We start from the raw sequence: 22,525 nt of genomic DNA, 5'->3' as shown, positions 1-22,525 counted from the left end.
CAGCAGTCAGTCAGCCACTGTTGTCATCAAGTGTACACTCCCCCCACCCCAAGGGGGCGGTTAGGTGTCAGCTTGAGTTCAAACCAGGGAGCTCCAACTCCGGACTGCGAGCTGAGTTCTAGTTATCTCTTCAGTTATCTCTTCATCTCTATCAATACTTGAGGCTTGGCTAGCAGAGCACAGGGAATATCAGAAATGCTCTTTTGGTGGTAAAATGAGTGGCTAATTAGCAATGATGACTGTTCAGTTCAATTCAGTTCAGTTGCTCAGTCGTGTCTGACTCTGCAATCCCATGAATCACAGCACACCAGGCCTCCCTGTCCATCAGCAACTCCCAGAGTCCACCCAAACCCATGTCCATCGAGTCGGTGATGCCATCCAGCCATCTCATCCTCTGTCGTCCCCTTCTCCCACTGCCCCCAATCCCTCCCAGCATCAGGGTCTTTTCAAATGAGTCAACTCTTTGCATGAGGTGGCCAAAGTATTGGAGTTTCAGCTTCAACATCAGTCCTTCCAATGAACACCCAGGACTGATCTCCTTTAGGATAGACTGGTTGGATCTCCTTGCAGTCCAGGGGACTCTCAAGAGTCTTCTCCAACACACAGTTCAAAAGCATCAGTTCCTCGGTGCTCAGCTTTCTTCACCGTCCAACTCTCACATCTATACATGACCATTGGAAAAACCACAGCCTTGACTAGACGGACCTTTGCTGGCAAAGTAATGTCTCTGCTTTTAAATATGTTGTCTAGGTTGGTCATAATTTTCCTTTTAGAAATGGGTAAAACTAGTGATATTCAAGATACACAGATCAGCTAAAGTATTTTAGAGGTGCTTCCCACACTCGTGTGGGTAGGGTTGGAGAACTCAGGAAAGCCATAGCCAGCCCAACAGCCCCCCCCCCACCCAGGAATGCTTCTGATGCTTGCCACCTAAGCGGTCCCATGCAACTGGTTTTGGAAGACTTCCAGTTGCTTAGGCCAACTACAAGGTAAGAAATTGGAAATGCTGTCATGTCTCCACTGAGTGGAGCTTTCGTACCATGGGTGATCACTGAAGCTGAAATGACAGCAGGACTGTGAACTGGCCCGTGCCTGCTGGCTACTTAAAGCTTAGATTCTCAGTGTGTGTGTGTGTGTGTGTGTGTGTGTGTGTGTGTGTGTGTGTGTGTGTGTGCATGCACACATGTTGTGATCTGTCTCCTGCAGTTGTCATGTGTCATTCTGATCTCCCCGAGTGGGGGCCCCTCCCGTCTCGCCTCTGACTCCTGGCTTGCCTTGCCTCTCTGGGGCCCTGGCCTTGAGCTTGCCCCACGGTAGCCCATAGACAGCCCTCAGGGCTGGAAAGACTCCACTTCAGGGACAAGGATGACAAGCAGAAAACTCCTGACCATAAAAATCTAGCACTCTGCTTCCCCTCCACAGGACTGTTCCAGTGTCTGAGCTGGCACTGACTGACATGCTTGAAAATTCTTAAAAATATCCTTCAGAAGAAAAACCTAAAGGGTGATATCACATCCATTAGAATGACTAAAATAAAAAAGACCATAACACCAAAGTTGATGAGGATACAGAGCAACCGGAACGCTCATACACTGTTGGTAAAATGACACGGCCACTTTGAAGGACTGTCTGGTGGTTTCTAATGAGGTTAAACAACTGCCCATCCTCAGGCTGAGCAATTCCACTCTGACGTACCCTCCCAAGACAAATGAGAAGCTATATTCACAAAAGACTTGTATACAGATGTTCCAAACAGTCTGGTCATAAGAGCCACAAACTGGAAATAATGCACATGTCTGTCAACAGGTGAATGGATGGACACAAGGGGCAACACCCACACAGTGGACCCCTGCTCAGCAATAAAACGTAGCACACTCCTGCCACAAGCAATGGCATCAATGTTCTGAAAACACTGCGTTGAGTGAAAGAAGCCAGATATAAAAGTGTACGTGCTATAAGATTTCACTGACACAATTAAAAAACAAGCCAAAAAAATGTATAATGATAGAAATCAGATAGTTGTTCTGGTGAGCAGGGAAGGGAGAAGGACCTTCCTGGGGTGATGGAATGTTTATAACCTCTTTCAGGCAGTGGTTACACAGGTGAGCACAACAGTCAACACAGATATATCTGGCCACTTAAGAATCATTTGATGTAAATTTTAAAAATCATCTTATTTATTTACTTATTTTTTTTATTGAAGGATAATAGCTTTATAGAATTTTGTTGTTTTCTGTCAAACCTCAACACATTTGATGTAAGCTGTCCCCTGATTTAAGAAACTAAACATTGAAAATACTATCAAACTGCAAAATAGAAAAAACAACCCAAAGTGGTTCTGTGTGCATGCATGATAAGTTTCGACCAATTCTGAGCACAGTGAAGGGATTTGAGATGGAGGATGCTACTGGTAAGGGGGAGCAGCACCCCTCAACCAGGAAACCTGCCAGGGTCCTTTATCCCAGGTACAATTGAAGGAGGCAGCAACGTCAGCCTCCAAACAAATGCTCCATGAAATAAAAGAACAGAGGCCCCAAAGGAGGCTGGTCCAAGAGTGTGGGATAGCTATCAGGCCTTGAGCCCAAACCACTTTCCAGGAAATGCCAATATTTTTGTGTTTGGGAAAGGGAGGGAGTATTAAGGCGAGCAAGAGCCAAAATGTGTTGGTTTTTGCACAACTGCTGCCTGACTGGGAGGCCCTGTGGGAGAGGCTTCAAAGTGCTGCTACCGAGACGTCCTCAAGGGCTTCTGGGGTGGGGCATCCAGAAAACAGCATGGGCAGGAGCAGAAGTTGGAAGTTCCTTAAGGGCAAAGGTCTATTTTGCATGAGGGTGAGGAATCTTCTATTTCTCTACTAAGAGGCCACAGCAGTCTCGCCCACTTGCTGTGGTGTGCAGCCCTCAAATAGCCCAGGGTGGCTTTATGACGAATTGGCCCTGGCTCTGCCCCTTCAGAACTGCGTGGCCTAGGAAAAGTGACTCAGCCTCTCTGAGCTGCAGTTTCCCTGCCTGTGAAATGGGGAAAGAACGCCTACTGCTGGTGAAGGAGAAATTGCCTAATGCCCAGTATATGCTCAACACAGAATTGTGTCTGGGCTCCAAAGGTCTTTCCTGGTCATGCACACCAAACTCCCACCCGGAGGAGAGACCTCCTTGTTAGCTCTCTGGGCCGCAGGTGCACAGAATGTATGTAGTCATAACCTTTGGTTCATAACATCATTTCATGCATGGCTTTCCCTTTTGGGGGTTGATTTTAAAAACTGTTTGTTTTATTTTTAATATTATAACATTTAAAATAACAAACACTCATGAAGGCATGGCCCACTCAACAACATGTGGCTCTATTTCTGGACTTTCTATGCTCTCAGATCTTTTGTTTACACCAGCACCAGCACTGGAGTGTCTTCTTATACTTTCTGATGGGGCTAAGTACTAAGAAGAAAGTAAGTCAGGGTTAGTGACACTGGGGATGGGGTGGGGGAGAGACTGCTTCAGGGAGCAAAAACCTAAAAGACGAGAAAACATCACAGCATGGCAGCATTCCAGTGCTCTGACAAGTGTGTGTGTGTGTGCGTGTGTGTGAGAGAGACAGACAGACAGACAGAGACAGGGAGATAGAGGAGGGAAGTGAGAAAGTTCCCAAGTGACAGAAAAAAAAGGTGAGGGACTAGGTCATGCCTGGCCTTCCACTTTTCATTTCACAAAGACTACCCAGTACAATCCATTTTACAGATGAGGAAACAAAGGTTCAGAAAAGATGACTTGTCCCATCCATTTAGGGGCAAGATTATGACTAGAATTTAAAGTCCCTTCTGTTCAAGGCAATGTTCCTGGCAACGTGCTGCTCCTCTGGGCCCTCAAATGGCTTGATTCCACAAATTGCCTCCAAGTGGCTTCCAGGTAATATGGTGACAAGTAGCATACTGAAATGGTGTTCTTCTAACCAGAAGTTCTGTATCACACACACAAAAAGATTATTTGATGACTAATTAGGATTCTGACATTCTTTAATGGCCTTAGGGCCATGTCCAAAACCATGTGAGTATTTTCAAGGTATTTTCTTATCATGGGTGATGTTCTCAAGAAAAACATCAAGGATACGCTGGGGATGTTCTTTGAAATTTGAGTTGGGCACTATGACCACAAAAGCAGAAAAAAGAATTTTTCTTAATAATCTATAAATAAGTGAGAAATACAGAAGTAGTAGATAAATACTTTTACATGTAATTTAAGGCCATCCTCTCAGTTCAACACATAAGATTTCTTACTCCTAAAATACAGATGGAAATATTAAGGTCAGCGTTTAAAGGCTCACCTCCCCTTTTCTTTTGCAACTCTGAGTTGCGTACAAGATAAAACAGAGAGTGCTGTGACTAAAGACATTGGAGTCAGTCTGACCTGCATTCCCTATTAAATCTTCAGGGTGAATGCATTTCTGAAATCTGTTTTCCTCTTTGACCCACTAATCCCTTCCTTCCAGGAGATTTCAGCCCTTCCACTCTACGACTCATCTATGGCAACAGACCCACGTGCTGCCTCCATCCTGCGTCCCCACTCTGGGCTCTGATACAACTGCCGAAATTATGACTCAAGAGATCACAATGACTGACTTCCGAGAGTCTGTGACTTCTCCCAGGAGAATAAGCAGATGAGAAGTTCTACGTATTTTCAAAGAGACAAATATAGGCTGTTTCAGAATCACGCCCAGGGTTCTCTCCGCCTCTCATTTTTCTTGAGAGGACAATCCTGAAAGTACGCAGATGTGAGGTTGCTAATGGCAGAAGGGCCTGACATCTTTTGGCGCAGGTAAGAACCGTCTGCTTTTAGTTACTTAAGCTGCGTCTCCACAGTGGATGCAACTGAAGTGACTCAAACTGCTGGCCGAGAAGCTGTGGCATGTTTCCCTTGCTAAGTTCTCTGTGCTAAGCCGCTGTTTGCCATCGTGGAAATATCGGAACGCTGGGAGACCTCACAGGTGTACCCGTACTCACGCCCCCAAGCTCCAATTTGAGAAAGGAAATACAACGCTGAAGCATAAGTAATCCAAGACAAACCCTTCTGACTGGGAGAAAAGAGCCTCACTTAATGAAATAGGGTGGAGATGCCCTGGCTGTGGGCACAGGAGCATGTGCCTGAACCTCTCTATGCCTCAGTGTTGTCATCTGTACAATGGAGGGGAGGGTCAGAGCAGAATCTCTGCTGTACGGGTGCAGATGGGAGTGAGCGGGTTAACATGCAAAAACACTGAGAACAGTTCCTGGCACACAGCAAGCACTCAGCAGGGGCAAGCTATTGTTATTATAATAAAGACAGGGGAGCCAAAGGGCCCTCACTGTGGAGCACTAAATGAGGTGAGAATTTCATTTTAAACTATAAATAAGCAATAAATAAGAGAAAGGGAAGGTGATTTTTCTTCTCAGCGAGTTGTCAGCCTGGCACGGTGCTGGCCATGGTGGGCAAGGTGTGCAAAGTAATAGTAAATGCTATGAGTCTGAAGCGACAGGTATAAGGTCAGAAGCAGAGGCAGTGGCGACTTGATGGAGGGTTTTCATTAGGCCAGACCCCCCTGGATGAAAGGTGGTGAGCTGCACATGAGACTCGGCTACGGAGCTTTAAAAGATCCGGATACCCAGGCCACATCCCAGACCAGTGAAATCAGAATCTTCCATGGTCGGCCCGGGTGCCAGGATCTTCGAGATTTCCTTAGGTGATCTGAATGTGCAGCCAGTGGCGACGACCCCACCTTCGGGTCTGTCCCCACCCTGCTCCAGACATGATTGAGCGCTTTTCCTGGTCAGTCCTCAGGAGGCCCAGACGCACAGTCTCAATTCTCATGACAGAGACAGAGAAAACCCACCAAGCTCATGCAGGGCAGGAGCTAATTAGTACTTGTGTGAGTCCACAGTGTCTGGGATACGATCGTGGTGCAGAATCAGTAAGGGAGCGGATAGATACATACGTGAAGGAATGAATGAATACTTGCACCACAGCAAATATCTGCTGATATGGAAGTCAAATTGGTTAAAAACTTTCTGGAGGGCAATTTAAAAGCATTCACACTCCCTGACCCAGAAAATCTACTTCTTGGCATCACCCCAAAGCAATGCAGGCCCTGGCTGAATTTTTGCCCAAGTGCCTACAGTTCTGGTTACAGAGAGATCTGTGGGCAACAGGAGAGGAAGAGTGGATAGTCCAGGACACCCATGCTCTTGAAATTCCACTTCCGTGGGAAGGTGGGAGAAGGTCACCCTTAGGCAAGGCCAATACTTATTCTCTTTCATGACAGATTAAGATTTGCACAGACTTTCAGATAAGAAAGAAGAAACACTTCCCTGGTGGCTCAGATGGTAAAGAATTCGCCTGCAATGCAGGAGACCTGGGTTTGATCCCTGGGTCAGGAAAACTCCCTGGAGAAGAAAATGGCAACCCACTCCATTATTCTTGCCTGGAGAATTCCATGGACAGAGGGGCCTGGTGGGCTACAGTCCATGGGGTTGCAAAGAGTTGGACTTGACTGAGCGACTAACACTTTCACTTTACTTTTTCAGGTAAGAACTCAGACCATCCCAGAATTCAGTGGCGTAAGCATAAGGGAGACCCTCCTAAATAGGAGAGAGATTATAGAAAAGTCCCATCAGCCAGTCAGCTAAGCTATTTAAAAAACTCACAGTAAGGCAGAGCCTGATATTAGATTTGGAGCAGAGCAGTCCTCTGTTGGGCTTCCCTGGTAGCTCGGTTGGTAAAGAATCTGCCTGCAATCCAGGAGATCCTGGTTCAATTCCTGGGTTGGGATGATCCCCTGGAAAAGGGATAGGCTACCCACTCCAATATTTTTGGGTTTTCCTGGTGGCTTAGACGGTAAAGAATCTGCCTGCAATGCAGGAGATCTGGGTTCAATCCTGGGTTGGGAAGGGGCATGGCCACCCACTCCAGAGGGTCGCAAAGAGGGGTCGCAAAGAGTGGGACATGACCAAGCAACGAAGCACAGCACAGTCCTCTGTCAGCCCCCACTCCTAGGATGGGTTAAGTACAGAATGCAGACCCATGTGGCTACTGACAGGAACTAGCCCTGCCAGCTGGTAAAAACAAAGGTGTTGGCATTCTGAAGCCTTGCCTATCACACTGAAGATGGGTCTTTGCCTTGAGAGAGTAATAAACCTTCCCTTTCAGAAAATGGGATGGATTCGCCTTTGAATCCATCCTGAAGGCACTATAAATGAAGGTGGATCTGTCTGTGCAGAACCAAGGTCTGCCCCTCGGGAGAGACCTCTACCCTAAAGGTGACTGGGCATCTTCTCCATTAATATGATGGAACTTTGAATTAGGAATTGGAATCAAGAGGAACAAATTTTGCAACTATGCCTTTAAAAAGTCAAACTATCCCATCTGAAGCTATTAAATGTGTTTGTATGTATATGTACTTCTTGGTACTTAAGAGAAAATAGAATCATCTTTAAATTTAAAAACATTCCCAGGGTAAGACCACTTATAAGAAGTTTAGTCCAGAAAAAATATTATTCTTGTGTTACAAAATCAAAGCAGTGGAGGAAAAAAAATCAAAGGGAATGATCAGTCAGGAAAAATGTCAGGGTTCCAAAATGCTGCGGGAGACCGCAGAAAAAGCACGGTCATATTTAAGCTTGGGCTAAACATACTTTCTTCTACAGTCACTTTTCACCAAGTGTAAGTTTATATATGCTTTGTCAAATGCCTCTTTAAGGATTTATCCTGAGGGATTTCCTACCATTCTTGGGCTTAAAAGTTCAGGCAAGGTTACAGAGGTGGGTGGACTTTAGAAGTGAAAGGCCACGCAGAGGACAGCCGTCAGAACATGGCGCCGGAGGCTAAGGTCACCACTCGGAGCCCTGCAGGGCCCACCTGCAAGGGGCCTGGGTAGTTCTTCCATGTCACAGGCAGCCCCCAGCTTTGGGCAGACGTTCTGCAATGAACTTGGGTCATGGATCGCCCGGAGGTCCAGTGGTGGTGTATGCCTGGGCTGTCTCACAACTGTCTCACACTGTCTCACAACTAAAAAACCACCAAAGAGGTTGACAGTAGGAGCTTGGTGATGTCATAGACACCAAGAATGACATCACCACCACCAACATCATTATGACCATTGCAGTAAGTCTCTTACTAAAGAGAGAATTAAAGCCAAATAACTCCCTGAAAACTGAGCAAAGCAATGTTAAGACATGTTATCACATTAAGGATCCCCTGCAATGCAAATGCCTATCCCTTGGTGACACTCTATGTTCTTAAAACCAAAAGACAGAGGGTGCAGCTGCTGTCTACTCCTTCCCCGTGATGCTCTTACTGTCATGTTGACCACACGACCAGATCCACTAAGTCAGCCCTCATCTTACTTGTCCCTGCAGCGTTCCATGTGCTTGGCCATTCCTTCCTTCTTTTCCAACACAAATCAGATTGCTTTATTCACCTCCAATGGCTTCTCACTGGGTTTTAAACTAAAAGCCAAGCCCTACAAAACCCTACAGACTAGCCCCACTTTACCCCTTTCCAATCTCTGCTCTGTTCTGCACTTTTCTCCTCCATCAGGATACTTCTTTTCTTAGAACTACCACTGTTTCCTGCCTCAGGGCCTTTGCACTGGCTGTTTCCTCAGCTTGGAGTGTCTTCACAGCTGGTTCCTGCCCAGCTTTTAAGTCTCAAATCAAACCAGTCTCGTTACATATGAGTCTATGACCATCTGTAAGCCCACAACTTCATCACAGCTGTTCACTCTCACATCACTTCTATGTGTCCTTTCTTCAGCATCTATCACATTTGCAAATTCTCATTTCCCCCTTGATTTACTATCTATACTGTCTCCTCCATTCCATCTGGAAGGCAAGCTCCTCATCTGCCATGTTCATCAAGGTATCCCCAGCACCTGGAATAATGCTCAGTCCACCGACAGTGCTCAATGACTATATACTTGGAGGAATGAAGTGAGGAAAGAAGGGAGGGAGGGTGACAGGGAGGGGAAGAAAGAGGGAAGGAGAGAGGGAGGGAGAGAGGAAAGTGTTCCCAACTAGTATATCCAATGACCAGAATACCTCAAATTCCTCACAGAGGTGCTCCTAAATTTTCAATAATGGGCTCCACGTATGTTGGCTATAGCTGGAGCTATACAGAGTTGAGTCACTGTGAAATGGAGTGCTGAGCTTATGGCAAGGTGAAGCAGGGTTCCACTTACAATGAACAAGAAGCAGGGCATGGGGCACCAAGGCTGGATGCTGTGTCTACTGGGATGCTGAGGGCTTTCCTCAGGGAATATATGGGAGAACACGTCCAGGGCAGTGCTTCTTACTAACTTACTTACTGACTCAACACACCTAAGTTACTGGGGGGCTCATGGCCAAACTGAGCACCTGGATGGTAGGGGCGGGGCCCTGCTCAACACCTAATAAGCATTTGTTGAATGGCTGTATGTAACAGAGGTTCGTCCTCCAGATCACTTCTGTTTTATTTATAGAACACTTATACAAAGCACTTTTTATGTGCTGGTGCTCTTCTAAATGTTTATAAATACCCAATCCTCACCAACCACCCCACAAGGGAGATGCTGTTATTATCGTTACTTTACAGATGAGGAAACGGTGGCGTGAAGAGAACAGGGCACTTGCTACTCAGTGGCAGAGCTGGGGTCTGAACTGGGGTCACAGCACCGTGTACCAAGGATGGCGGGGTGGGGAGGCGAGGCACAGCAAGGAGAAGGTCAAGTGAGCAACTGGAGGCTTACCTACCCCTTACGGAATTCCCGGGTGCTGAAGGGTTTATATGTGTGAGGGAAGGTGGGGAGATGGGAATTTGGGGGCTCCTGCCAGCATTTCCACCCAGTGTCCCCTGCCACCACAGTGGGTGCTGTCTTCCTTTCCTATTTCTACTCTAGGTCTAGGCCAGCGGTTCTCAACCTGGTGTGACTCTGTCCGGGCTGCCAAGGGGACATCTGGCTGCGTCTGGAGGCATTTTGTTTCCTGTTGCAAGTTGTGAGAGGAGGGTGCTAAGGCACCCAGTGAGTGGAGGCCAGGGATGTGGCCAAATGTCCCAGCATGCACAGGGAGCGCCTCACGGCAGAGGCAGATCTGGTCCCGTGTCAACAGCTCTAAGGCTGAGTGACCCTGCTGACCCGGAAAATGGCGCAAGGCCAGCGACGGAGGGCCCACCTGGGAATCTCTGAGAAATGCCAGCCTGGCTCCAGCTTCACCTCTGCAATGTCCGAAGGGCGGAAGGTAAGTGCCTCCCCGGCCTGCCTCTCTATGCCTCCTGGCACCACACATAGCTGCTCCCTCCTGCCGAGATGCTAAGAGCAGCCCCGGCCCACAGGGCACCCAGCAGAAGCTGCTAGTATCTACTTCCTTTGGCAGCTTCATAAGACTCTTGGCTTGGAGATTGGTATTCCTCAAGCCCTTTTTCTTAATTACATTCTAGAGATGGAGGGAAGCCTATGTATAATTCAGAAACGAACAGTCCTACCTTTGATGGCTCTCAAACATGCCAAATCAGAACAGGACGTGCTGTCCCTCTGAATAGATTACAGAGGTCTCCTGAGGAGCCAGTGCGCCTCCAGGAGCCCAGCTGGGGCTGAACCGCATCTCCAAAGAAGAAAACATAGCATCAGGCTTGGGGTGGGAGAGAGCGAGGGAACAAGTAGCGGGTAAATCCTGAAGGCCTGACTTCACTGCTGGCTCTTCTCCTGAGCTCTGCGACCTGGATCATCACTCTACATTATCCGCTTGTGAAGTGGGGTTCCTGGCATCCCTGGAAAGATGCTCTGAGGGTCAGGATGCCTCACACTGTGCCAATCCCTTGCCAACTGTCCCCACACCCGAGGGGACAATGCTACTGATGCCTCTAGCCCACCCACCCAGGAGCAGTCAGATGCCCTGAGGACTCACGCAGAATAGTAACACACAGCAATAAACCTTGAGAAGCACTGTATGTGACTTGATTCAAAGTCATTTAAAGGAATCATATGGTTGACTGGATTTTAAAATTGGGTTTCAGTCAATGAATAAAGGTATAATCCAGAGTTGATGGCATTTGTAGAGATGTTGTTTCATGGCCAGTTGTGGGGCAAAAAAATTTGTCTGGAATGGTACGTACAGGATCCTATCCAGAGGAAGGGACTAGGCCAGCAGTTCTCAAATTAGGCCAAGCATCGAAATCCCCAGAGAGCCCACTGAGCATACAGATTCTCTGTCTGACCCCCAGGAACCTGGCCAAATATATCTAATGGGGTCTAGGAATGTGCAGGTCCCAAACTCCACCCAGGTGATGCTAAGGTCAGTTGACTGGATTTAGGTACCTCTTGATGAGGTTGCTAAATTGTGTGAGGCAACTGACTATGTGCCAGGCACTAACCCTGGATCCTTAGATCATTTTTAAAATCCTTAATCGAGATATTTCCCAAGCGTTGTTTGAAGCTGCATTTGCTTTCACATCTAAGAGAACATTTTTAGATACAAGATTTGTTTTCCTTCCAGCAAGATGCTCTACATCACTACTACCAATTAGGCAAGTTCATTTAAAAGCTTTGAATCCATACTTGTAAAATTCCCCCTTTGCTCATCCAACTTTATGTCTAAACAGTGCAGCTGATGGCTGTACAGTTCCATTTATGAATTCCACTCTTGTGAATGTATTTCCAAAATTGTTTCAGAATTTCTTTGTCTGGGAAAGCCAGGACTGCTGGTTTTAATAAGAACATGGTTTAAACATAGTTATCCAGGTCACCAATATTTCATGGCTGCCCAGAACACAGCACACAGCACCCGGAGAACCTTCTCTTTTAAAAACAAAGACGCCCCGGACCCAACTCCACCCTTTCCTCTTACAACAGGACTACTTCCCCACTCCCTCCACACAAGTTTTTCTTTAGAGAGAGTAATCTAGTTCAAGAGAATGAAAAGTGAGGTTAGACCAAGCAAAAATCAAGTCCCGCCTCTGGCTAAAACTCATCAACATCACAAAATGATCCCCAACAGTGGCTCCCACGCAATAGGTGCTCAGTCACCAAGCAAACGCATTCACTTGTTTGATAGAACCCTCGCACCTCTGTTTAAGAAAACCCAAACAAGAACTCTCTGAACAACTGAGACATTCCATAGCGTTCACATCTGAGAATGTGTTCTATTACATAATCAACAAAGTAAAAAGAACTTTATTTTTAGCTACTGAACTTCACAGGGAAGATCCAAGACCTATTTAAACTTCTCTTTCATCCTTAACCTTCAAATGACACTCCTATGATTTGCTTTTTCAATTTGTATTTTTTAAAGAAAAGACTCAAAGATGGCCTCGGGCATATTTAAAACAATACAAAACAACAAGAGAAATAAACCAGATGGCAAAAAATCATAAATCAGGACAAGCGTGCTGAACTAGCTACAAAGGAAGGCATCGTCAAACTGTAAAGAGAAAAGGCACTTCGTTCCTCATGGCTAAGTCTCCATCATTGCTTCCTTTCAAAGGAATGCCTGGAGGTCACCTAGGGGAGGGCAGCATGATCCCTCCCTAACCCACCACAGCTTGACGAGAAAGGGGCTGCATGGTCATTGGGAACCCTCAAAGGATCACTACTCAGAGCAAGTGAGCGGTATACTGCCGCCCATGTGATAGGAAAAAAAAACAAATCCTCTGGAAGGATTTAACTGCACAGTGGCAAAAGGAGGCAAGGAAGCGAAGCAAACAAACAAACAAAAAGCTGCACCCAATAGATCTGCGCTATTTCTAACACATCATCAAAATTCCCCTCTAGCAAAAATCCTTCATCCCTCTCTTTTCTACAGACACCAATAAAAGACACACTTTACAGAAACACCGCTGACACCATCTAAGCTGAGGAATATAAGAAAGAGACTTGAAAATTCAAAAGCCATCCTACTTGGTTGTGTCTTTGACAATGGAATAAAAGTCTGGACCTTCTCATGGAGATAAGGGCTTCAGTTTGGGGGAATTTGTTTTGTTTTGTTGGTGCTATGTGCTGATGGGGTAGAAAGTAAAATGTTCAGGGGCATATATGTCAATAGATATTGGTGAAATGGATGAAAAATGAATGAAACTGCACTGAGCTGGCCTTTCAGATCTTACAACAGCTGCCATATATTTCTAATGCATTAAAATGTTTTTCCTTTTCAACAGACAGTAACCGGGCCTCTTAGGCAAGAACACATGTCTATTAGTTTTACATACTTAGAAGTACATGCTGTTCTGTTCTGGCACTAACTTTTCACTTCTAGAGCCCTGTTTACAAACGCACTGAATTATTAATCCAGTACATCATCCCTGCTCCCTACCCCCAAACACAGCATTTTATCCACACAACCCGAAAAGATGGCAGGAGGTTTGCCAAGCCATGCTCATTAGTGTGAATTTATGGGCATGGACAACACCCATATCTCCTCACCACACAACTGCCTGCTCCGCACCACCAAATAGGTGCCCTCTGAGCAGGCGAATAAATGCAGGAGGGCAATACCAAAATTAGACTGATTATGCTCTTTGCAGCTGAAGATGGAGAAGCTCTATACAGTCAGCAAAAACAAGATCCGGAGCTGACTGTGGCTCAGATCATCACCTCCTTATTGCAAAATTCAGGACTAGAGTAAGAAAGTAGGCAAAACCACTAGGACATTGAGGTATGACCTAAATCAAATTCCCTATGATTCTACAGCAGAGGTGATGAATAGATTCAATAGATTAATTAGGTTTGGTAGACAGAGTGCCGGAAGAACTATGGACAGAGGTTGGTAACATTGTATACAAGGCGGTGACCAAAATCATCCCAAAGAAAAAGAAATGCAAGAAGGCAAAGTGTTTGTCTGAGGAGGCTTTACAAATAGCTGAGGAAAGAAGAGAAAAGCAAGGGAGAAAGAGAAAGATATACCCAACTGAATGCAGAGTTCCAGAGAATAACAAGGAGATATAAGAAAGCCTTCTTCAGTGATCAATGCAAAGAAATAGAGGAAAACAACACAATGGGAAAGACTAGAGATCGCTTCAAGAAAATTGGAGATATCAAGGGAATATTTCATGCAAAGATGGGCTCGATAAAGGACAGAAATGGCAAGGACCTAACAGAAGCAGAAGAGAGTAAGAAGAGGTGGCAAGAATACATGGAAGAACTATATCAAAAAGGTCTTAATGACCCGGATAGCCACAATGGTGTGATCACTAGTCTAGAGCCCAGCATGCTGGAGTGTGAAGTCAAGTGGGCCTTAGGAAGCATTACTATGAACAAAGCTAGTGGAGGTGATGGAATTTCAGCAGAGCTATTTAAAATCCTGAAAGATGATGCTGTTAAAGTGCTGCACTCAATATGTGAGCAAATCTGGAAAACTCAGCAAAGGCCACAGGGCTGGAAAAGGTCAGTCTGCATTCCAACGCCAAAGAAGGGCAATGCCAAAGAATGTTCAAACTACCACACAATTGGGCTCATTTCACATGCTAGCAAGGTTATATTCAAAATCCTTCAAACTAGGCTTCAGCAGTATGTGAACCAAGAACTTCCAGATGTACAAGCTGGGTTCAGAAAAGGCAGAAGAACCAAAGATAGAATTACCAACATCCGTTGGATCATAGAAAAAGCAAGGGAGTCCCAGAAAAACATCTACTTGTGATTCGTGGACTATGCAAAAGCCTTTGACTATGTGGATCATGAAAAACGGTGGAAAATTCTTAGAGATGGGAATACCAGACCACCTTACCTGCCTCCCGAGAAACCGGTATGCAGGTCAAGAAGCAACAGTTAGAACCAGACATGGAACAACAGACTGGTTCCAAATTGGGAAAGGAGTATGACAAGACTGTATATTCTCACCCTACTTATTTATCTAATATGCAGAGTATATCATGTGAAATGCTGGGCTGGGTGAGTTACAAGCTGGAATCAACATTGCCAGGAGAAATATCAGCATTCTCTGATATGTAGATGATACCCCTCTAATGGCAGAAAGCAAAGATGAACTAAAGAGCCTTTTGATGAGGATGAAAGAGGAGAGTGAAAAAGCTGGCTTAAAACTCAATATTTAAAAGATGAAGATCATGGCATCCAGTCCCATTACTTCATGGCAAACAGAAGGGGAAGAAGTGGAAGCAGTGACAGATTTTGTTTTCTTGGGCTCCAAAATCACTGCAGATGGTGACTGCAGCTACAAAATTAAAAGACTTTTCTTCCCCTTGGAAGAAAAGCTATGACAAACCTAGACAGTGTATTAAAAAGCAGAGACATCACTTTGCCAACAAAAGTCTGTGTAGTCAAAGCTACAGTTTTTTCAGTGGTCATGTATGGATGTGAGACTTGAACCATAAAGAAGGCAGAGTGCCAACGAATTGATACTTTTGGACTGTGGTATCGAAGAAGACTCGAGAGTCCCTTGGACTGCAAGGAGATCCAACCAGTCCATCCTAAAGGAAATCTGTCCTGAATATTCATTGGAAGGACTGATGTTGGAGCTGAAACTCCAATACTTTGACCACCTGATGCAAAGAGCTGACTCATTGGAAAAGACCCTGATGCTGGGAAAGACCGAAGGCAGGAGGAGAAGGGGACGACAGAGGATGAGATGGTTGGATGGCATCACCGACTCAATGGACATGAGTTTGAGCAAACTCTGGGAGATGGTAAAGGACCAGAGATCAAATTGTCAACATCCGCTGGATCATCAAAAAAGCAAGAGTTCCAGAAAAACATCTACCTCTGCTTTATTGACTATATCAAAGCCTTTCACTGTGTGGATCACAACAAACTGTGGAAAATTCTTAAAGAGATGGGAATATCAGACCATCCTGAGAAATCTGTATGCAGGTCAAAAAGCAATAGTTAGAACTGGACATGGAACAACCGACTGGTTCCAAATAGGGAAAGGAGTACGTTAAGGCTCTATATTGTCACCCTGCTTATTTAACTTATATGCAGAGTACATCATGTGAAACGCTGGACTGGATGAAGCACAAGCTGGAATCAAGATTGCCGGGAGAAATATCAATAACCTCATATATGCAGATGACACCACCCTTATGGCAGAAGGTGAAGAAGAACTAAAGGGCTTCTTGATGAAAGTGAAAGAGGAGAGTGAAAAAGTTGGCTTAAAACTCAACATTCAAAAAACTAAGATCATGGCATCTGGTCCCATCACTTCATGGCAAATAGATAGGGAAACAGTGGAAACAGTGTCAGACTTTATTTTGGGGGCTCCAAAATCACTGCAGATGGTGAGTGCAGCCATGAAATTAAAAGATGCTTGCTCCTTCGAAGAAAAGTTATGACTAACCTGGACAGCATATTAAAAAGCAAAGACATTACTTTGCCAACAAAGGTCCATCTAATCAAAGCTATAGTTTTTCCAATAGTCATGTATGGGTGTGAGAGCTGGACTCTAAAGAAAGCTGAGTGGGAAGGGGGTTCAGGATGGGGAACACGTATACACCCGTGGCAGATTCATGTTGATGTATGGCAAAACCAATACAATATTGTAAAGTAATTTTAAAAAAACATAATAATAAAAAATAAAGAAAGCTGAGTGCCGAACAATTGATGCTTTTGAACTGTGGTGTTTGAGGAGACTCTTGAGAGTCCCTTGGACTGCAAGGAGATTCAAAGAGTCCATCCTAAATGAAATCTGTCCTGAATATTCATTGCAAGGACTGATGCTGAAGCTGAAACTCCAATACTTTGGCCATCTCATGTGAAGAACTGACTCATTTGAAAAGACCCTGATGCTGGGAAAGATTGAAGGCAGGAGAAGGGGACGACAGAGGATGAAATGGTTGGATGGCATCACCAACTCTATGGACATGAGTTTGAGTAAACTCTGGGAGTTGGTGATGGACAGGGAGGCCTGGCATGCTGCAGCCCATGAGGTGGCAAAGAGTCAGATGACTGAGCGACTAAACTGAACTGAACTGGTAAAGGACACGGGAAGCCTGGTGTGCTACAGTCCATGGGGTGGCAAAGAGTCAGACAGGATTTAGCAGCTGAACAACAAGTCCTGGGGGTCTGTGTGTCTTGGAGGATCACAGGAGACAACCTATATCTGTCTACTTCCTTATCACCCCCCAGCCCCACCTTTTCTGTTCCACAGAGGTTTTGAATGCATCAGTTTGCTATACATTGCTTTTCTGAGCAACTCTAGAACTTTGTGGATATGTTAAGTAGATGAAGAATCTGCTGCGCATTGTCTTTCCCACCTGTTTCCTAGCCTCTGGTATTTTCCCAATTAAAAGACCTGGTGCCATATGTAAAATAGATGACCAGTGCAAGTTTGATGAATGAAGCAGGGCACTCAAAGCTGGTGATCTGGGACAATCCAGAGGGATGGGGTGGGGAGGGAGGTGGGAGGGGCGTTCAGGATGGTGGGACACACGTAAACCCATGGCTGATTCATGTTGATGTATGGCAAAATCATCACAATATTGTAATTAGCCTCCAATTTAAATTAATTAATTTAATAAAACCCAGTGCCTTCTTATCCCAATCAAAGAGAGCATTGCACTAAACTGCAATAACTTCCCCCAATCCCACTCTTCTCCCTAGAGGAAGGGAGGCAGGAATCACTACTGCCTTGTTGATCAGCCCTATAGCCCCAAACCTTGCAAGGTGCATGGTCTATACTAAGAGTTCAGTACTGTTTGTAAACTGAATGCACAGATAAGTGAGTGAAAAGTTCCGCTTTTTAGGGCAACCAACCATCCTGGGACCTGGGACTTTGAGTGCTCACCCCAAGACAGTCCCAGGCAAACGGAGACTACAATGGCTTACCCTCCTCTCACTTCGTTTCCACATCACCAGATCTGGCCTGCAGACCTGCCTATCTCTGAAGGTCGCAGGCCTGCCACATCTGTATACTCAGCTGCTTGCCTTATCCGTCAGCTGGAGGGAGGGAGAGACCTTCTAAGATGACTGCCCTTTGTGCCCGTTTCTGCCCAAAGACAAAAAAAAAAAACAAAAACAGCCCTACTACTGGGTCAATGTCTTTATGAGAGATGATAGTGGCTTATTTCCCAGATTCAGAGAATGGAAAGGTGTCAGAATGATCCAGAAGGATGCCCTAATTTAAGTTGCGTCCCTGAGTCTGCCCAAAGGTGGGCAGGGTGCCAGATACACAGGCATCCAGATGAGAAACTGCTGCTCTCCCTTCCTTGCTGCCTTTAAACCCTCCCCCCCAAGGCCCACCCTCCCATCTGTTTGCTAAGCTGTCTTATTATAACTGGCTGCAGACCCTGCTCACCTCCCCTTCCTGCATCTCAGGATTACAGGAGGCAGGGCAATGAAGCAGCATGCTCACCCCATGATTCTGTGGGGGATGGGATGAGAGAACATGACACTGGTGTGATTCTTAGGAGAACGATAACCCAAGAATGTCTTTGCATTCAGGACACAGAACACTTGCTCACGTGATGGTGAGTGGATTCTGCTACCAGTCTGGAACAAGTTCACCAGTGGGCATATCACTTTTGGTTATTTCTAGGGTGCCCTTGTAGAGACTATCTAGAAAAATAAGCTGAAGCCAAACGCTTAAACCAGAAATAATCCAAATGTCCATCAATAATATATAAACGGTGCTGCTATATTCACATAACAGAATATTACAGGGCAATAGCAGAGAGTGAATTACTGATACACACAACATGGGTGAATTTCACAGTGAGTGAAAGAAAACAGACACAAAAGGACACACGGCCTGATAAATTAGAGAGGTGACTACTCTAAAAAACTGTTAGAAGTCAGGGTAGTGTTACCTTTTGGGCAGGAGAAGGGGGTTATATTGACTGGGAATTGAACTTTTCATATGGATGGAAATGTCCTATGTCTTGGTTTGGATGGTGGCTCTGTAAAAGGACACACTGGCAAACATCTATGAAGTTGTATTTTTAAGATGAACTCACTTGATGTACTTTTTATACATCAACTTAAGAAGTAAAAGAAAACAAAACAACAAAAATACAAAAGCAACAGAGGAGCTCTCTGCTTTTTGCCTGATCCAGCAAGCCCTGTCATTGAACCCCAGGAAGCTTGCTCACCCCCCTCTCTAAGTACATTATTCTACCTACCTGCTTTGGTTGTCAAATTAAATTAGATGACACTGAGTGGCGTGGTTGTTCAATCTCATCTGTTAAATGTGTGCTCTACAGAGGCAGTGCTGTCAGTCTCAATGAAATTAGGGTTTGTCAAACGAAGGATCTGATTTTTTTCTATTTTTCTTTTTTATAAAAGACAGCTTTCTGCATTTAGGACTCACTCTCAAATCTCTTTCCAGCAGCTGTATCTCTCAGCCTATTAGTCAAGGGCAGGCACCCAGCCAGCTGTTTGCTGCATTCGACTTCCTTGTACATGATCATTTCAAAGGTCGTGTATATGTTAATTTACTACCTGGTTGTTACTTAAGAGGATTTTATTACATCATTTTATGTTGATTTATTCTTTCTCCTCCTCTAGGAAATTCTGGGATTCTAAAGCAACCAATGGCAGGCTAGCTCTGGGTAAGTATGAGACTTCAAAGAAATTACTGTTGTCATTTTCAAATTAAACCTGAACACACACGAGCAATATGTTTTAGCTGGACACAGTTATGATCACCACTGTCTACTAGAAGAAAGAAGTGGTTTAAACAAAAAATGTTCCCATTAAAAATTTAAAAGGAGAGAGAGCAAGCAAGAGAGACACCCACAGCACACCCTAGTTCAATAATTACTTTCACCCTACAAATGCCCAGATGGTGAATTTGACAAATGTCTAGATCTTAATAATTTGATTCAATTTACTTTTTTTCCTGAGGGCAACCTAAAGGCTTAATTATTTTATCATAAGGCTATGCAGTGTTATTTTCTACGGGTCCTGCCTGGCCAGCAGTATCCTAAAGCTAGAAAGATATGGGAACAGAATAAACTACCAGGAGAAGGAAGCTCTCGAGAAGTCCAGTTAAGACAAGGGAGATGGCCAAGCCCTGGGGGCTTCTAGGAGGGGATTGAGAGGCAATGAGACGGAACTCTGTGCAAGGCTGTGGCGGTGGCTCAGGGAGGGGAGAGCTGATGGGAAAGGGAACCAGCAGCGAGCTCCCCAAAGAGGTGAGATAAGGCGCGAATAAAAAGCACTTCTGCTGCTGTTGCTGTTGCTGCTAAGTCGCTTCAGTTATGTCCGACTCTGTGTGACCCCATAGACGGCAGCCCACCAGGCTCTGCCGTCCCTGGGATTCTCCAGGCAAGAACACTGGAGTGGGTTGCCACTGCCTTCTCCAATGCATGAAAGTGAAAAGGGAAAGTGAAGTCGCTCAGTAGTGTCCGACTCTTCACGATCCCAAGGACTACAGCCTACCAGGCTCCTCCGTCCATGGGATTTTCCAGGCAAGAGTACTGGAGTGGGGTGCCATTGCCTTCTCAAAAAAACCACTTCTCTGCCTCTAATTTGACAGCCCAGGGTCAGTTTACCTCTCAGCAGCACCTGCAACCTGCAGGGCCTCACCCACATGTGCACCTGTCGGAGAAAAGAATGACTCCAACACAGAAGCATCAGTGAGTGATCGCCATCATTCTGCTCAAATGTCACATCCAGGCACCCTTACACTGCCATTCAGAAGTCTATTAGCAGCATCCCAAAGTCAGGAACTTCCTGACCGAATTTTTACCAGACAGGCAAGGCTTCTAACTCCGCAAGCAGTGCAACAGCAGAATGTTTAGAAGATGTGTGTGGTGGTATGCTGGATCAACGCAGGCCAACACAGCCCTGGGGAAAGATGAATAGAATGTAGTAGCTTCAACAGCTTGTCCGCTTCTAACCATGCCTGGAAGAACCAAGCCAAAGGGAGTCCTTCAGAACCCAGAACACACCCGTCCCTCTACCAGCCCGATCTCTGTAGGTTGACGCTATCTGTGCCTCTGCACAGATGAACTAAGGTCTGTACCTGCAGCCTCAAGTCCTGCCCTCCCTCAGTGCTATCGTCGACGATCGCCCCAGCCTCGCTGAGAGGTCTGCGTGTTTACCCTTTCAGAACCACAAACTCAAACTCAAATCTTCGAATGCTCTAATCATAGCTCTCTGCCCCCAGCCCCACCATCCTCCTCTGTTCCTTTCTTCAGTTACGTGGGGAAATATCTGTCCAGGAAAACATTAGAAAGAAACTGCTGCTTTGTGCATTATGATTTTTCTTCTCAAAACCATCCATCTTAGAATTCTTTGAAGATGCTCACACGTACGTTACAGCCACATTTTGGAAAAACAAAAACAAAAGGAAAAATTCATTCAGGAGTCGTATGCCCCCAACAGATCAAAACTGTTTAATTTTGTAATTTTTTTTTTTTTTAAGAAAATGACCTGTCATGGTAGGGACGTCATTTTTGTTGTTTCTTTCCCACTCTGTATTTTTTGATAAGCCATCTTCCTTGGGGCAACAGAGTGGCTTGGAATCTCCTTAAATAGCAATGCCCATCCCCCATCCTACTCCATTCACCTCCATATTCCCCACATCTCCCATGGGGGTCTTAAATGATTTCTTTTAAGCACAACGTTCCACAATGTCACATTCATCATGCACACTATGGGGAGAAAGGCTGATGGAGAGCAATGGAAAGAAGGTTGTCTGTCTTCATTGCAGCTTGAAAATGAACTACTATTTATCCCTGTTCACCTTGGGTCAGCCACTGATCTCACACTTCTCCACAACAAAGGTAGCTGGCACTGGCTTGGTGGGGTGGGTGGTCAAAAGACACCATAGAATTTGGAAAATTCCCGGACAGAATGAGTGTATGTGCCAGGGAGCATTTGGGGTTTGGGGAGAAGCATGGCTTCACTTGGGATCCCTCATGTAGCTCCAGTGTGGGGATGGGCAAGTAGCTGGTCCCAGGCTCTTTGATGAGCAGGTCCTGCCATGAACCATGGGGCTCAGTCCCTCCGGGAGTTAACCTCAGCGCCATCCCCGCTGAGATGGGGAAGCCATAGGGTCTACCTCCAAATTCCATTGCCCTACTGGTTGGAGGCTGCCCCTGGGGAACATATACTCCAGCGCCTCTTGCTTGCTCTGCATCTGGGCCAAGCATGCTCCCAGGGCCCCTGGAAACCTGCCACAGAAAGCCCTGGAGGCAGGGGCTGGCGTGGACAGACAGGCAGGTAGAAAGGGGGCCAGAGACATAAAGGTCACCCGAGCGCTTGTGCTGGAGAGCGTGGCCACAGGCTAGGTGCTGCAGACACCAGAACGTCGGAAAGGGCCACTGGGGGGGCGGTGGTGGTGATGCAAGCGTGTTTGTTCCTTTTTTCACTCCCAGAAGACCCTCCCTATGTCCCGGGATCCAACAGCAGGCTGGTTTCTGCCTAGGTCCCAGCTCCCTTGGACTAAGTTGGGCATCGTTTGGAAGTTGTCTGGACCCAGCCTTTCGGGGCTCCTGGTGGGAGAATCTGGGCATTGGAAGGTTCTGTGGAAGCCCACAGAAACTGCAGCAGTCACTGGCCCTTTCAAAGACCCAGAGACCCTAAGGAGCAATCGTCACATTGGGAAACCCACAAACAGCGCCCTCCTCAGAGGTGGTGGCTG

The sequence above is a fragment of the Capricornis sumatraensis genome, chromosome X (genome assembly GCF_032405125.1).
Source record: "Capricornis sumatraensis isolate serow.1 chromosome X, serow.2, whole genome shotgun sequence".
NCBI lineage: Eukaryota > Metazoa > Chordata > Mammalia > Artiodactyla > Bovidae > Capricornis > Capricornis sumatraensis.
This window is presented reverse-complemented; position numbering follows the sequence as displayed.